The following is a 13,258-nucleotide window of genomic DNA, read 5'->3' as shown; positions in this document are numbered from 1 at the left end:
CTTGCATACAGTATTTCCTTCCAATGGTCTGAATCTCTGTGATACACCTTGGAAAAACAGAGGTTCAGACCATGGTAACCTCAAAGGTGGATCCGGCTCTCCTAATAACTATATTTTGACACCATACTCATAACACTTGGTTTTATTTAAAATAATGTAAGACAAACACAATGAATCACAACTTCATGTTACTGATAACTTCTTGTTTTTAATAAGCAATTTATCAATGCCATTTTTTTCCTTTGCTGAGTCACAACAAATAAAAATTAATCAGCAACCTAGAGAAGAAAAGCTTGGATAATAAAGACTTCAGACAAACCAAAACAGTGTAGATGCTACATAATGTTAAACCATCGGTCCTTGATATCAAAAATATTTCAGCCAAATAATTATAATAAATTACTTGTCCTCCCACCCAAATGCTTACTCTGTTTGTAGCAACTTCACATAAAGATTGTGCACCTTGCTGGACTTTTTCTGACCTTCAAGGTCCATAAAAACTTTTGTATCATCTCAAATGTGTATTTTAAATCTCGTGGGTAGCTGAGGTTTAAACAATACATTAGGCCAAAAAGAAAAGAAAAGGCAGATGCAACTGATTTTAAATTATTCAACACCACATTTCCTTCTATGACGATTCCCACGTCATCTGGCATTTCAAAGGGTCTCTCACATGGTTTTCGTTTCACAAAGATGGCCATTGTCTGTTTAGAGAGGTCATCTGATTCCTGCTCATCTTGTATATCCTGCAAAAGAAATTAAAAAAAGGGTACACCACACATTATAATAATTAAAAGTTGTACCTGCCAAAACCAGTGCCACACACACACACACAAAATGGTTAAACACTTCAGCTACACAACAGGACTTCGACATTTAAAGCATTTCTAATGTTAAAGCACATCTTAAAAATTATGTAACTTTAATAGAAAATGTTATACATTTAAAATGTCTCCAAAATGCTTAAAATACTCTACAAACAAGTTACCATATTAGCACAGAACAGTGGCCATCATCAATATTAATATTAATTGTCCTTACCATGTAGTCTTTTATCAGGTTTTTGTCATCCTCACCAAGGTAGAGAATGATGGATCTAAGGATACACTCTCTCCTTATATTTATGTCACTAGTCTGAAAATTATTTAAAGATTTGTCAGCAGTAAATACCAATAAATAAAGGGAGTGCAGCAAAAATGTAAACTAAAGCAGGCTGTGAATACAACAAAAACTGAACTGTGAAGTTTAGTGTACCTCATCAAATGCCAACACATATTGGCTAGTTTTGAAACGAAATGGCTCCACCTCTGCCTTTGATAACTTTTACAAGATTTGTGGAAAGTCTGTCTAATTCTGCAAAGAATCGAATCTGAAGGGGGACTGTTGTGATGCGGAGAAATTCTGCATTGATCTAAAAGATAAAAAACAAAAGTGTGTTCTCATTAGACAACATAGCAATTACAGTAAAATCAAACATAAGCTTTACGTGCCAAAAACATACCTTATTCTCCTGGAAAAGAGTAGGCCATCTATTCATAAAATCTGCTATTTTTGGCTGTTCTGTGACGATTTCATAACGCCTATAGGCAAAAGTCTTTGCCAAAATTTCACGAATTACTTTATCATTGTTTTTTTTCTTCGCTTCATTCAAAAGAGTTATGCGCAGTTTTTCAAGGCTCTCTCGTTTCACCAACTGGCAGACAAGGACAGTAGTTTGCCTCTGCTCGTCTTGGTCTTTTAATATTCTTAGATGGGTGATCATCTTCATTACCTCTAGCTTTTAGTGAATTAATATTAATTTCGGCACAACCATGTAATTTCAGCATTTTTCTGTAGTTGGCCATTTTAAATTTTAGCCTCTGCTTCAATCCATAGGATCCACAACAGGAACCGAGCTCCTTTAGGCAAGGATGTCTCTCCACTAATGCCTCTGCTACCTCACTAAAATCAGTGTCTAATGGATATGCTTTAAATTTGTAGATTTGTTCTGCCACTTTTTGTAGAATGTCATTTTTCATCTTCGACCCAACAGTCAACACCTTCTTATTAGCTTGATATTCAGCATTTCCCCTTTCTAATTGAAGCTAAGTCTCATATGAGAAGCACGGGATTGGGAAATTTGTTGGCCATGGATGGGTTCTGGACAAAACAGACTCAGGATGGGAAATGTTTGGGCTTTCTGTGCTGCATTCTGTATTGCAGATGTAACGTCATCCATCTCCATGGTCAATCCTGAGGTGGCTGGAGAGCCTAATTCTTGCACTGGAAACATTTCATCCTGTAGCTGAATTACCTTTATGGTGCCAAGATGTTGTATTTCAGAAATGTCAGTTACATTAACAAATTCATCAAAATCAGCATCCAAGTACTGCAGCCTTATGTTTCCTATCAAATTAAAAGTCGTCTTTACTTTCTCAAGCATATCATCCAGGGATGCAGGCAAGCCATTAGGAATGAACATTTTGTGTGCATCATCTTTTCCAAAAAGTACTCGAAGCCCTATGTTCTTTGTGCAAGCCATTGTGACAATCTAAAGAGAGAAAAGACATAACATTAATAATAGTCACTAAATAAAGTGAAATACATCAGTCAAATTCCTTATATACAAGTGGTTACATACCTAACCATGTATGTATCTCTTAACTGTTGTAAGATGCATCCCTGAAACACAGTAATCTGCAAGTGGGTACACATCCCTTAATTCATGAGGCTCTACAAGCAACACTTCTGAATTCAAAGACTTTTCCAAAATAAATGATCTGTAGTGTTCAAAGTACCACGCCTTCAGCTTCCTGACAATAAAACATAATCCGTCTAGCACAACAACCATTTGGACAATTTCACAAAACTCTGGGAGTCCTGCAAGGGAGCCATGTGCCAAAATCATTCCAGTCTTGTAATTTAGGCCATTGTATGTTACATTTTTCGACAAACATGCCTCCTCAATATGCACATATTTTTGCTTCAGTGCTTGTGCAATGTTTTCATTTAGAACATCAAGTGGTAGTGTAGAAACATCTGTAACTTCAAGAGATGGTTTGGGGACAGAGCTCACATGCAAATAATATGCTATCTGAAATTGATGTTTCATTGACAATGACTGGAGCACATTCTTAAAGCAGCTTGTGTGTCTGACAACTCTCTTAAAGAAGCTATGTTTGGATTCAAAACGCATCGTCCAAACTGCCACCAGTGGACCAAACTGACGAATAAGTTGGGGATAGTGCTCCAAGTAATGGTGCTTTGGCCGAAGTGTTGAATCTGGAAATACCTCTTGAAATCTCACTCTGTGTTCTGAGATCTTAAAATCAAGATATGCTATAGAATCTTCAGTGTGAACTGGAGTGACAACAAGGTCTACAATATCTTTCAAGTCTGTCAAGATCTGCCATGCTTGTTCCTCATAGGGAACCTTACTGCCAATCAACAGAGGCAAAAATCTTATCAAAGCCCAATTTTCATGAGCATTTCCACCCACAGGTTTTTTTATGCAAAGTTGAGAGGGATAGAATGAGGGAGATTTGTTTTGTCAGTCCACGTAAAAGGAAAGTTGTGTATTGACTGATTTAGATCATCCAAAGTGAAATACTTCTTGGAGATAAGTACAGACAGGCACAGGGCAATTTCAACTGGCACAATTCCTTCAAATATGTCATGGACAATATCAGGTGGAAATCCAGGGGTTACATTGAAAAATGACAGTTTTTTCTGACAATATGCAACTTTTCTTCACACCACAGTAACTAGGCAATGACTTTTGTCTGATTGTTTCAAGGTGCTCTGCATGAATTCCACTGCATGAAAAGTGGAATTTTCGCCAGAATGTGGCACTGTAGATTGTTGTGAAACTCCAAGTATACGACTGCGCATGACAATTTGCAGCCAACACCGAAAACTGCCATAAGTTGTCAGAAGTTGACGTGGGTCTTGCTCTGAAGTTGTCCCCCCTTCCCCTAATTCTAGGGGAGGCTTTAACATGTAAATGAACATGCTGTGAGCTATACAAATGCAAATGAGGGTAGCAGCTGGGGGAGTGTTACTCAGGTGACATTCTGAGAGGTTTTAAACTTTGATTTTAATAAAATCTCTGGTATCAGTATAGCCAAATTACAAACTCTTAAATTGTAGCTTGAATTGATTTATTTTCAAAGTATGCTACACTGTTAACCCGGATATTGTCTTAATGATATAAACATTACTTAATATTTTGAGTTTTGGACATATACTTAAAAATATATTATACCCATAATCCTTTGTCCCTGAATATTATGATTATTTAAGCTTTTTTACAGAATTAAGAACTAATAAGAACTTTAACTACTTAAATATTTGTTAAAATGTCATAGAGGTTTTTTGCTCTAATATTATTCATGTTGTTTAGTTTTAAATGATAAATTACCATTTTTGTTAATGAAAGTCACCGTTCAGGTGATCAGTGTTTATTGACATAAACAGCACATTGTACTGTATTTTTCGCAGTTTTGTGTGTGTTTCAGTGGAGAATCAAGTTTATTCAATGACTGACTTATTCATGAGTTTTGTGTTATAATACCATTTATAACACTAAGAGAATTATAATTATAAATGAATTAAAAATAGAAAATCTTTCAACTCAGTTAACTAAGCGGAGATGTTGGACAGAGTAATTCAAAATCATCTTTAAGTTTAATGACAATCATTTATCAAAATATTTTCTTCATCATTTATCACAATACTATCAAAATATTTTTCCCTAATTTTTTTTTAAACTATCCCTTTAAGTAGATTCAGTTTGTCCAGGCCAACAGTATATATGAATATCTCTGTATGTCATTAGCAATAACCAATGTTAGGTAAAAAAAAAAGATACACAAAACAATTTATTTCAACAATTTTAATTGTTTTAACAGAGTTTTAATCAGGCTCAATTTGTGCATTCTATGCAAACAACATGTCAAACAACAAAATGTCTGTCTGGAAGGGAATGAAGCAAGGAAACTTGTGCAATTACATCACAGCTCAAATACTGTGCATAGTGGCATGACTACAGTTATTGAATTCACATACTGGTAATCCTGCCATACTTGTCCATCATATACATCTCCTAACACACCCTTTGGCATTTCCCGCTTTCGCCTTTCATCTAATTTCTCTTCAAATCCAAGTCTTTTAACAAGTCCTCCCAGAGACTGCACAACACTCTTGTATCAGTAAGAACGTATTGGATGGACATACTCTTCACTGCTCAAATATGTAGTCTTGCTTAGCAAGGCAGAGCCACATTTCTTCCTTAATGCAGACCTCTGCTGTGGGTGATTATAAAATGGGATGTGACCACAAGTCCTGCAAACCTTTGTACCATCCCGTCTGAGCTCATAGGTTTCAGTAAGCATGTACACTGTCATACATTTTGGACAACCCACATACTGTAAGAAGTCGTCACGGAGGATACCAGTCAATTTCATCATGCCCAAAAGTTTCATTAACAAGTGTTCTGGTTTTTCACTTCTGGCCTGATCACTTCCATGCTCCTCCCCATCTTGTATGTGAGGATAGGCTTCACTCTGCTCCTCAGCAAGGATTTCCCCCTCTTCATCCACATAGTCATCCTATGAAATTTTAAAGGACATATTTAAAACACATGCAATGCACATACTCAGCACCACCATTAGACCATTAGAGATGGAAAAGCCCATCGTTAATATGGCCATTTGAGATTGAAAAGTCCATCATGAATGTGGCCATTTGAGATTGAAAAGTCCATCATAAATGTGGCCATTTGAGATTGAAAAGCCCATTGTTAATATGGTCATTTGAGATTTAAAAAGAACATAATTAATATGTTCATTTCTCATCAATAGGGCCATTTGAGTATGAAAAGATTTGAAAACTGTAGTTGAAAAAGATCATGTGCATCTCAAACAGCTAGCTTTAGTGCAATGAACCAGTTAAGTACTTTGTGGGAACTTCATCCACTTCAACTTCATTTTAGGATTTTTTAATACTTTATAAAGTGTGTTTATACTTTAGTTGCTTTCATTAGTTAACTAACAGAAATTTAAGAGTGGAAAACAATCATGTGGGTGAAAATTGTTAGGTTTTCCCATTTCAGCTCTGGATTAGCATGTATTGAACTTTATACTAGTATATCCAAATGTAATTTCATGCTTACCACACAACAGGAGATGTCCAGGAAAAGACGAATGCTTTGGTCATCTGCTGTTTCGTCTGAAAAACAACAAACAGAAGATAACGTTATGCATTATAACGCGATATTCCTATTCAATTATAATTTACTATTAAAATAACAACAACAGTGATAATCAACCACATTTAACTCCAACGTTTTTGTTTAACTTGTTGATTTTATTTTACTTTACTTGCTGATATGTTTTAGTATTGTTTAAAATGATAACATACGTAAAGCAAGCCAAGCTTATATAAAAAATATGTATTTATGCTCACCGTTGTCTGAACTGAAATTCGCTGGGTGCGTTTCTTCAAATTCTTCAATCACTTCTTTTTCTGGGTCCTCGGAGTGCATTTCACTTTCACCAATCTCTCTAACTCCAGTAAAGTTATCTTCCGGGTCTTTACACATGACGGGACATCACTCACAGCGGATTCATGACTGGGTAGCAGCAGGCTCTGTACGTTATCTGACGTAGCCCTTTTGGATTTTTTTCTCCCAAACTCCATTTTTTAAATAGCGCTTTCTGTGGTCAAAATACTGTGTATGACACACTTCAGTGTTGCAATGTTTACAGAAGCGCCGAGGTCGTTTCTCAGTCTTGGGACTTACATCTTTCAACTGACAGCACACTGTGTTGATTTCACACAGAGCTTCCGGCACATCGCGTTTGTTGTTTATATCATACGCATGCGCACACGTCTCACAAGATTTTCCTTATATCAATAACCTCGCATGTGATTGGAGGAGCCCGACAGGCTTCTCGCCTTCGTCCAATCATGTGCGAGGTCATGGTCACGGCTCACACAGCAGTGTCGACAAGCGAAACAGACGTTTGGTTTGGTGTTTGTAACTCTCCAAGAAGAGCAGACGGGTGCACAATCCCAAGATTGCGGTAAGAATAATTTTATGTATAAGCATATTTTTTGAAGTAGCCCAAGCTGTGTGTTTTATAACTAAGAGGTGTTTTTTGTCTTGTAATTTACAGGAGGCAGTACGGCGTCTCTGAGGCACACTGCAGGCGCTATGAACCAGAGCAAAGGTAACGTTACGATTTAAAGAATATGTTTTTATTCTTGTATAAGGAAATAGATACGTTAATAGATCCGAGCTTAAACCCACACATTTTGTTTTCACAGACTAACGTCGCCTCATAACAAAGCCGTGACCTCCGATTTGCTTGGGGCTATTTCAGCAAGTCCAGATTTACTGCTGAGAATGACGACATTGTTTGTAAGTATAACTTCTAATGTTTTTCCTCATTTCTTGTTTAATTGTACCGTGACTCTTTTTATTAATACCAGTCTCATTTAATTGTTTTCCAGCTGCCCGTAAGACGTGTTATGAGTCGGTACGCCGGAGTTTCAGATACAAACAACCTGAACTCGCATCGCAGGCGGAAAATGCGAAAAGTTTAGCTCGGAGTCGACCCAGAAGAAAAATGGTAAGATTTATTATATTAGATCAGTTTTTTGTCAATGTGAGTATTTTTCAGGTCACTTATTGTCCTTATTGATTGTATTACAGTTGCTGGAAGCGAGACGAAGTGTGTTGGCTGAGGATGAGATGGACATTTGGAAGTGCGCCACCATAGATCTCATATCTGATGAGGAATACGGCATTGTTGGCGGGGTGTCTGGATGGATTGTGCGGCCACCGCCCTCTCGCAGCCTGGAACCCGAGCTCTGTGCCACGCTGCAATCCAGATTAGAGGCGATACCAAAGTACCGGGCAACTCACCATATACGCGTGAAAAAGTGACTTTTTTACAACGTTTTTGAGGTTTTTTTTCAACACTTTGAAAAAGATTTTTAGGGATCTTTCCCGAACATCTTAGGCACTTTTTGACGTGTTTGGAGTACAATATAAGAGACATTATGCTGCTTTGTACATAGTTGTGTGTTTATAAATAAAGCTCTTTCTTTGAATAAACAGCTGTGTGTTTATAAATAAACCTCTTTGTTTTCTCTTATATTCCTTGATGTTGTGAATAATGTAGTACATAGCACAATGACATTAATATATAAAAAATGATAACATAAATTATTTATTATTATTATTATTTATTGGGGTTTACATTTATAATGAGCCAGGGTGCCCAATAACCCCCCTCTTTAGAGTAACGGCCCGACTTGAATTTACTCACTCGGTATTGGCTGAAGCCACTACTTTTAAACAAGAAAAATCCCTTGTGATTGGCTTGAAGTCATCTGCCAACCATTCACGGGGGATTTTACTTGTTTAAAAGTTGTGGCTTCAGCCAATACTGAGTGATTACATTCAAGTAGGCCGTTACTCTAGTTTTGCTGCTATTCACATGCTAATTAGGCCAGAGACGCTCTAACTGGCCGGCAGAGATTTCGCTGCTATTCATATGCTAATTAGAGGCATCGCACCCGCGCGGGGCTCTCCACCTACGTCATGGTTCGTTTATGACGATTTGTGACACAGACAAACGCGAAGCTCGCTGCTGGTAAATTGAGGAAAGCTGCCGAAAATTCGGGAGATTTTCGGGAGCCTACAGGCGCTTACGGGGACGAAAATCCCACTTTTCATGCAGTGTTCCATAACTCTTAACATCTTTAGATTTGATTAAAACAGCCAAATAAATTGATGACAAAGAGGACTGACAATATGAGGGTAAGCTACCTAGAACCCAATAAACTCCACAAACTTTGTGTTTTTTCAAGACCAGTTGAATGACATTGAAGTAAACCTAGCTTCACTTTTATTAAAGCTAGAAAATATATCTTGTATCTTGCTCAGCTATTAATGATCTTCTCTGTGAGTTATGGTACTTAATTGGCTCACTGAGTTAGTCAGGTCTTTCAGCATCACAGCTACCAGATAGAGGAGAGTGTACTGCAGGAGTTTGTAAGTCAACACTTTGTAAGTCAAATCCGATTCATTGCAGACAATGGTCCACTGTCCACTTCATGGAGACGAAAGGCTTACTATCTGAGTCATTTTAATGTGGTTGAGCCAACTGAATGTGTGTTAGACCCAAAGAAAAACAAAACATTCCAGTATGTACCATTATTGAAATTTTTACAGCAGGTGTTAAATTGTCAACCCATCTTGGATAAAGTGATAAACTTTACAGAAGGAACATCAGAACTACACACTGAAACACCAGTGTATAAATCATCTTGTGATAGACTACATTTTAAAGGGAATCCTTTACTTTCAGAAGCCTCAGTTATTGCTTTGATACTGTATGTGGATGATTTTGAAATGTGCAATCATCTTGGGACATCAAAGAAAAAACACAAAGTTTGTGGAGTTAATTGGGTTCTAGGAAGCTTACGCTCATATTGTCAGTCATCTTTGTCATCAATTTATTTGGCTGCTTTAATCAAATCTGAAGATGTTAAGAGTTATGGGTACGAGAGGGTGCTGGAGCCACTGATAAATGATCTTGTAAACTTGGAGCAACATGGTGTTTTCATTAGTAAGTTGGGTTTTAAAAGGGTACAGTTCAATTTGTGGTTGCTGATAATCTTGCTGCACATGGTATTGGAGGATTTGTTGAGAACTTTTCTGGAACTCATGTGTGCAGGTTTTGTACTGCTGAAAATCAGACATACAGTCACAAGAAGTTAGAAGTTGTACGTTGTGTTCCAGAACAAAGGAAATTCATGCAGAGCACCTTGAAACAATCAGACAAAAGTCATTGCCTAGTTACTGTGGTGTGAAGAAAAGTTGCATATTGTCAGAAAAACTGTAACCTCTGGATTTCCACCTGATATTGTCCATGACATATTTGAAAATTAGAATTTTGGACCGCCTCTTGATAAATGGCTTATTAAAGCATTCCAAGTTTTAAAGCGGCAGGGGCAGTTCACATTTGTGCATGCATACAAATGACTTCTTCCATGGTGGTTATGGTCCAGTCTGTAGTGTTTTAGGAGAACAGATCTTCTTTGAAAAGATGCATCACAAGCTTTGCATGTCCACATTAATGTCCTAAAAGACAATAATATAAAACTATTTTATGTACAACACTAAATGCTTTGGAAACAACATTGCCTAAACGTTCAATAATCATACCCAATTTAACCTTAACTTTGCAATGTGCAACCACACCGCTAGATGCTGCTAAAATTTACACATTGCTTCGGGTAACTAAACAACGGTATAAGCAGCAATATGTCTGACAACGAGAATAGTGTGTTCACTTCCATGTGTGAACTGGAGTCAGACACTGATGAAGCAAGTTACTAGTTACTTTTGCGGGGGGAATTAGAGGGCACTGTATATACTTGAGGGCACTGTATATACGATATATATATATATATATATATATATATATATATATATATATATATATATATATATATATATATATATATATATATATATATATATATATATATATATGTGTATGTGTATGTGTGTATGTATGTGTGTGTGCGCATATGTGTGTGCATGTGTGCGTATATATATACATATATATATATATATATATGTGTGTGTGTGTGTGCGTGTGTGTTTGTGTGTTTGTACACACACAGTATATACAGTGCCCTCCATAAGTTTCAGGACAGTAAAGACAATTTTTTCTGTTTGCTGTGGAGACCAGAAATTGGTAACATGAACCAGTAATTCAGAAGTATAGAATGTCACATTTTATTAACCTTTGATTATGTTTCAATCAACACATACATGCTTTACCAACAAAGAACAACAACCATAAATGGTAACTTGTGTTGTACCCAAATGCAAGACTCAAGGATCAAACTGATAATACACATTCTCTGCTTTTTATGTGTGAACAATGAATGTATCAGGACACAGATTATCACTTAACACTTCTGAACCAATGGTCTCAATATGCCCACATTAGTTAGAAGTATTAAAATACAAACGTGTTGTGTCATTGAGCTGGAATATTGTGGATGTTAAAACATTCAAAATAAATGTGACATTCTGTACTTTTGTGTCATGTTCACCTTTTAATGTTTAGACATTGCTTAACTCCACAGCAAACATAGCAATTTTGCCTGACCTGTATTGTGCCAATGCATATAAAGGACACTTAAACAGCATGTATAAAATTGCAACATACACAAACAGTAGAGATTAAAAAAATATTTTATACCGAAAAGACAAGCATATCTATAAAATTAACTGTAGTCTCAATGTTGATGTAGCGAAGCTTAAATATCAGACAAGTAGAGTGTTGCATATTAAAGTTAACTCAGAGAATCTTCTAAAATGGTCTGAGGACATCGAAAGCTTACACTTAACTTAAAAATACTTAAAACTGATTTTAGACAAAACTCACATTGTCTTTTGCTGTGAATCTCATGTCATGTGTGTGCTGCGAGAAGCACTTACATCATACAGTACAGTATACAGCGAATCAAACATCAATCATGGATGGATTTTCTTCATTCTGTGTTTCAGTCACGTGTATACAATATTTCTGGAGGTTGTGCGAGTTTAACTGTGTAAGACGACGAATAGTTTGTGCGTATATGACGATTCAGTTTTGGCAGTGATCTAAACAATTCATTCAAACTGATTCGCGAACCAATTCAAATCGTTTGGCCCATTTGCTTAGTAAAGAAACCGACTCAAACGAGTTATTAATTTGCGAATGAACCAGAAACACGAGACAGCGATTTTAAAATAAAATACACATTTCGTAATTAATTAAAATACAGTAACGAAGGAATGCTGCACAGTGTAATGAACTACAAGTAAAAAGTTTCCTAAGTAAGCGTAAAAGTACCATTTTTTTAAATGTACTCTTAAGAGTGCATATTTTCCAAAATTGTACTCAAGTAGATGCACGTTAACGAAATAAATGTACCACCTCTGTAAGTGTGCCATTGCAAAAACCAGTTCAAGCTCAATGACCCCTATTAATAGTCATACACACCTCCCACTTGTGCATAAAATACTTGGTGAATAAGACCCATTTAATTTGACCATTTACATGTTTTTGTCTTTGACACCCAAAATAATTTCTTAAACTGAAATGTTGGTGTCATGATGACAACAAAACAGATTTGTGTGTTGCATTTTGCCAACAAAAGTAAAGTATCAATCACATCTAACAACTAACAACTAACAATCTTAATAAATGTATTTTATACTAAAATTAAAAGGAAAATCACAACTTACTTTTAAGCTGGCTAAATGAGTTGCACCAAACGACAAACACCACTTCCAGCTGCTTCTCATTTCAAATGTCCTCAGGTGTTCTTTTTATTTTCTGTCCTTAAGAGAAGTTGTCTTGTAGATGACACAACTCTATACCGCCCTCTATGTCTTGGGCTGTGTTAAATGTGTCCATCCCAAGCTCTAGAAATTGAAATTGTATGTTGGTTGAATGTACCCTATTAAGTTTAAACAGCATTCCCTTGTTCTACGTTACATAAACTTGCTTTAAGTAGATTTCAGCTACAAAATTACTTTTATAGGTAGAATCAGGTAAAAATAGCTCACTAAGTCAACAACTGCACATGTTCACTTTTTACAGTGTGCATGTTCAAAGGTCCGCAAAAAAAAAAACTATAAAAGTACATAAACCACAGAATTACTCGAGAAACAAATACCATTTTAATCAAAGATGGCAGAAAACATTCCCGTGGCTCATATTTGAGAATAATTTTATGTTTTGCAAGTACTGCAAAGGACAGAAACAAGCAGAAAACTCAGCATTTGTTACAAGCTATCTGCACCCAAGATGGGCGTTCACATTCCGCATTTTTGGTATGTGCATGTTCGAATGGGTAGACGGCGCACGGTAAGCGTGCACAAAATAGGGGGCGACACGCTCTTTTCTCCATGTGAGATAAAAATATTTAATTATGTAAACGTTGTATCATTTTGTATCAACTCGAGATGGAGTAACAGCTGTTCATAGCTGTACAAGGATACCCAGAGCTGTACAATTTGTCAAGCAGAAAATAAAAAAGATAATTTATCAATTAACACATTTAGCAATGCTGTTTTGAAGTGTTGAAGACATCACATAGGCTGCTAAAATAATGACATACTGGTATAATGCATCTTGTAAATAAATGTAAACCCCTGTGACATTTTTTTTTTTTTTTTTGTAATTGAAGTCTTTATTTA

The 13,258-nt window shown here is 36.3% G+C and overlaps 1 long non-coding RNA gene across 3 annotated transcripts; it reads right to left on the bottom strand.

The window, feature by feature from the left end:
• Window positions 1–234: 234 nt before the first annotated feature.
• Window positions 235–3,480, bottom strand: LOC135776989 (uncharacterized). 3 transcript variants are annotated; one of them, XR_010544269.2, is made up of 5 exons: window positions 2,621–3,480; window positions 1,502–2,530; window positions 1,255–1,411; window positions 1,042–1,134; window positions 235–746 (listed from the first exon to the last, which is right to left on the bottom strand). It is a non-coding gene; the product is annotated as an uncharacterized lncRNA (long non-coding RNA). The 3 variants fall into 3 exon arrangements; XR_012335384.1 differs by having other exon boundaries at window positions 2,411–2,530; XR_010544268.2 differs by having other exon boundaries at window positions 1,255–2,530.
• Between the last annotated feature and the right edge of the window lie 9,778 nt (window positions 3,481–13,258).

The sequence above is a fragment of the Paramisgurnus dabryanus genome, chromosome 18, assembly GCF_030506205.2.
Source record: "Paramisgurnus dabryanus chromosome 18, PD_genome_1.1, whole genome shotgun sequence".
NCBI classification, from domain to species: domain Eukaryota; kingdom Metazoa; phylum Chordata; class Actinopteri; order Cypriniformes; family Cobitidae; genus Paramisgurnus; species Paramisgurnus dabryanus.
This window is presented reverse-complemented; position numbering and strand designations above follow the sequence as displayed.